Source organism: Psammomys obesus, unplaced genomic scaffold, assembly GCF_907164565.1.
Source record: "Psammomys obesus unplaced genomic scaffold, mPsaObe1.curated_primary_1811, whole genome shotgun sequence".
Taxonomy (NCBI): Eukaryota; Metazoa; Chordata; class Mammalia; order Rodentia; family Muridae; genus Psammomys; species Psammomys obesus.
In genome coordinates, this window is record NW_026592732.1 from 10,368,156 (window position 1) to 10,373,179 (window position 5,024).

The 5,024-nt window shown below is 48.3% G+C and overlaps 1 pseudogene; it reads left to right on the plus strand.

Annotated features, from left to right (window-relative positions):
* The first annotated feature begins 445 nt into the window (after positions 1-445).
* Positions 446-1,069, plus strand: LOC129682898 (60S ribosomal protein L29-like; annotated as a pseudogene).
* Positions 1,070-5,024: the final 3,955 nt, after the last annotated feature.

The window sequence follows — 5,024 nt, forward strand, 5'->3', positions numbered from 1 at the left end:
AATGTGTTTTGATCAAATCTACCCTTCACTCCGTCCTCTCCAGTCCCTCTCACACCCCCTTACACCACGGCTCCGTCTTTCCCTCTCGACTCCATGTGCGGTTCTTTTTGAACTCAACGAGTCCATTTAGTGCTGACGGTATGTGTGCGGATGTAGGACCATGTGGGAGCACGGGCAGCTTATCAAGGGCTGAGTCCCTAACTCATTCGTCCCCTCCCAGCAGCCACCTGTTACCAATAGGTTCTCAGCTATGGCTGCGACTTCGTAAGCCCTTCCCCATCAGAGCAGGGGTCTTGTGTGGCTTGGTCTCGTGTGGGTCTTTTACATATAGTTTGGTCTCTGTGAGCTCATGTGTGCAACAGCCCTGTGATGTCAGGAAAACGCTGTTCCACAATAGTTGCTTACTATCTCTAGTTTTTACAGTCTCCCTGCCCTCTCTGGCATGATGGTCTCTGAGGCCTGGGGGAGGAAGTGTGGTAAGAATGTCCCATTTGGTTCTTTCTCTTCCAGTCCCAGACGCTGCGGGAGCCGCGGTCACCGTGCAGACGTATCCAAGAACTATACCACACACAACCAGTCCCGCAAATGGCACAGAAATGGCACCAAGAAACCCCAGTCACAAAGATACGAATTTCTTAAGGGGTGGACCCCAAGTTCTTGAGGAACATGCGCTTTGCCAAGAAGCACAACAAAAAAGGCCTGAAGAAGATGCAAATAAACAATGCAAAGGCAATGAGTGCGCGAGGAGAGGCGATCAAAGCCCTTGTGAAGCCTGTGAAGATGCCAAAGGGACCCAGCAGCAAACTCAGCTGTCTGGCTTTCATCACTCACCCCAAGCTTGGGAAGTGGATTTGAAGCTACATGGCCAAGAGTCTCATGCTCTGCCAACCACAGCCCAAGGCTCAAACCAAGGCAGAGGCCACAGCTCCAGCTAAGGCCCAGGCTTCATCGGCAGCTCAGGCTCCCAAAGGTGCCCAGTCCCCTGTGAAGGCCCCATAAGAAAGGCTTCTGCTAATGTGAAGACAGACAGACTGTGGTGACACACCCACCTACACAGTATTTACAGATGACCAGTGTCCTATGCTGTTTTTACAAATAAACTGAAGGCAAGTTCTGTTAAAAAAAGAAAAAAGAAAAAAGAAAAAAAAATGTCCCATTTGGAGCTGAGCATTCCACTGTCTCTTGTTCTCTGTATGTTAGTATCTGTATTAGTTTCCAAATAAAAGATTCTTTGGGAGCCTCTGGATACCGAAACAAGTACTTAGGAAGAGTTTAATACGCTGTCCAGTTAGCAGAATAATAGTAGAAGTTTGTTTTTTGTTTTTGTTTTTCCCTAGGAAACCCAGCCACAGGTTCTTGGCCCAGTTAATAGGTAAGAGTTCAGTTTTGTGGAGCAGGCTTTAAATCAAATTAGAATGTGACAGGTTACGATCATAATGTGGGCCACTGTGGCAGCATTGGGCGTCTCTTGCTAGCTATTACTGTAGCTCGTGTAGTTCATATCCAGGTAGGCTTGATGATTGCCTTTCTTCTCTGACAGTGTGCTCAGCACCTTCCAGTGCTACGAAAGCTAGCCAGTAGTGGCGAAGCTTCCCAGTCGGTATCACCTTGATTTCATTTCTCTAATCCTGTGCTTCAAGCATGTGGTGTCTCCAGCAATAGGGCCCTACCATCAGTTCTGGAAGGTTACTAAGAAAAATGGCAAAAGCATAATTCTTTTGGTGGTTCCAACAACGTGAAAGGACTTGTCACCTGTGATACATTTGTCACATTTGTGACAAGAGGCAGGGCCTGCTCGCCCATGCTCTCGGGGCTGGCAACCTCCACAACCTCTATAATCCCCATCATCTCTACTGTGCTGCCCAGGCGAGGTGCGGGGCCTACTCTTTTGCTCTCATGACTCCAGGGCCAGTTCTCCGAGCTGCTGCCGATGGGGCAGGAGGGCATCACTCCCTAATCCATGCCTCCCCATGGGAGACTAATGGCTGGGACAGCTCTCCCACACTCACAAGCTCAGGGCGGCTCACCCAAAACTCCTGCAACCAGGACCAGCTCTACTGTGCTTCCTAGGTGAAGTGCAGGGCCTTCTCTCCTGAGCATTGCAGCTGGCAAGGGATGAGGTCAGTTCTCCTGCTCTCACACCCTCAGGAGCAGCTCTCCTACAATGCCTAGGCAAGGAGTGGGGCCAGTCCTGCACAACCCTCAGACATCAACATGCCCCTGGGCAGCAGCCCAGACCAGTGATGTCTGCATGGCCTTTGGTGGTAACAGACCCCTGCTGCTGCAGGGCCACAGACTCAGACATGGCCCTCGGTGGCAGCACAGGCCACAACCTCACTATGGCCTTAGGTGCCACCACATCAGGCTGTTTCCCACTACCCCCAAGTCTCTATTTCTGCCTCTCTTCATTGTGCCCACATTGTTCTGCTTCTCTTTCTCTTCCATTTCTCCACTACTTACTGTCTTCTCTTTGTGGTGTCTGGGGTTTCTGGGTATCTGGGTTCCTCTCCGGAGTGGTCTCAGGAGTGCCTTGCCTTGCCAATGCAGCATGATAAAGAGCAGGGGTCCTTTCAGTCATGATTTGTCCTCCTGGGCTTGCACCAGACTGGTGGTCCTCTCAGACTCACTCCTTACCTGGGCACCATAGGGACAGATTGATGGTTATCATGGGGACAGACGGTGAGCCCACCCCCATATTCAATTTTTAACTCTTTTTGGCACTTGGGGGTTTAACTCGGAGCCTCACACATTCTGGGAAAGGCTCTACTATCGAATTAACATACTGAGCCCAGTTTTAAATCCTTTTTTGTTTTTCTAGTTAACTTGTGAGTGTGCACGTGGAAATAAAACACTGTTACTTAACGAGCAAGGCTGAAGGGAATTCAGGAGGATGTAATAGTTGGCTGGCTAGAGAATATAAAATGTTATCTCCTAATGTTTTGAGCAGCAGAACCCTTATATTCAAGATCCTACTGCATCCCGCTGGAATCTCTACTCAGTGGCAGGCTCATTCAGAAACACTGGAAGCGAGGTAGTTAGCAAACACGTGGGATTTCAGTTCAGGGATGTCTGAGTCTAAGATACTTTCTCATCGTGCCTCAGAAAATGCCAGGCCCAGGTAACGCGCCTAAGGGTGCTTTGGTGTCGGTTCTAGTTAACATTTTTAGATGTTCCTTAACAGAACTGGAGGAATTCAATACAAAAGAGAACAATCGGCGCTACCTTCAGTCATCCAACTTATATTTATTGATTCCTACTTTACATGGGGCGCAGAACATATAAGACTCACCCTTCCCCTGACCCAATCCCTGTTCCTTAGATGCTTACAGTGCAGGGTTTGGAGGAAGGAACACAGTTAGTGTGCACGGAGCCATGCGAGCTGTTGAGTCCTGTGACATGGCTGAACACACAGGCAGGTCTGTGTTCAGCCATCAGAGGGTTTGAAAGCTTTTAAGACAGCTCACTAGGGTAGCAGGGATGAATGTGTATGAGCCATTTGAATACCTGTAAGGAACAGAGGACGTGATAGTGAAGGAGGTGGAAGCAGAGAGGAGCGTAACGGTGGGGACATAGCCAATGTCACACTGCCTCCAATGGCCTTAACATGATGCCTACTGCTTGTTCTACTTGTTGGGACATGGGTGTTGTAGGCAGAGAGAGGGGCAGTTATTGGATGTACGGATAATTGGGCAGCATAATCCAGTAATTACTGTATGAGCAACAGATGAGAGTTATTGACCCAGAAATTCCCTGTAAAAGGGCTTTCTCTGTCCTTTCAATTCCCAGAGACAGCTTGTGTTATGTCGGAGGGGAAATCAGTGCTTTCGCCCATCCTGTCTAAGTAGGTCAGTATTTGCTGACACTATGGGAGCCTGTGTTATTTCTCAGTCTGCTAGAACACTTCACTAATGAGGAGCAGGTCATGGGTTTAATCCCCTTTTGGGCCTCTTAGCTTTTCTCTGTTTGGTAGCCACAGACAGCACCCTTAACCCTGTGGTGTGCTTTCTCAAATGCCAGTGGCTAGCCCAGAAGGCCGGTGAGACCTTTTGGACAGATTAGAGAAAACTCATCTCTACTCAGCCCCTTGCAGGATTATGGCTTCCAGTGAGAATCCCAGTGACCTGGCTTCATCAATGTGATTGCAGTTTGCCAAGAATGACAAAAAGTCATTTACTGAAGTCTCATTGTATCTCTCACCTCAGATCCTGCTGAACATTTGCAGAAAGGCTATTAGCAGATTATTTTCTTCTTCAGTGAAAACTAAAATGATTTATCAAGTGTCTGCTGAATTGGGAAGGTCTTACTAAATTCTCCAGTAAGAAGGCCCAAGGCGCTAACCTACACACACCCAAGCTCAATTTCAAAAATCATGTATAGAACATGATCATTTTATAACACAGTCCATAGCCCCAGGACTGAGCTGGGCATCTGTGTGCTCATCACAGAGATAAGCAGGGATAAGTTCATTCAAGGTTCAATAAAACATGTTAAAACCCAAGCTTGCCTAGTCCACGTCCCCATCAATCCAACCACTGCGTAAGCTCTGCGGATGCTTGTGGTGGCCCACCTGAACTAGACAGAACACAAGGTCATATCACAGAGGATTCCACACACCTGGATTGCAAAACATAGAAAACAGGCCTGATTTTAGCTGACAACTTCCTCCCTGCTGGCCATCATCCAGTATAACAGAGGGTACCAAGTGGGCTGTTGGGGAAGAAAGAGAATCGTTGATCTTGCCAACTGTGAACGCTGTGACTCAGAAGGCCATTCTGCTGGGCAAGATATGCCCACCAGTGCAACTGTGGCTGCTGTGGGGATAACCAACTGTCTCACTGGATTTGAGGCCTGCTCTCTGGAGGCAAGAGGAAGGGGGAATCCATATCTGTACTGTAAACCCACCTAACATACCCTAGCTATGGGTAAATCCGAGACACCTCTTCTTTACAAATGAGGGGGTGAGTTAGGACTCATGTCTGCCCAAAACACAGAGAATAGACATCAGTTACGGACTCAGCCCTAAA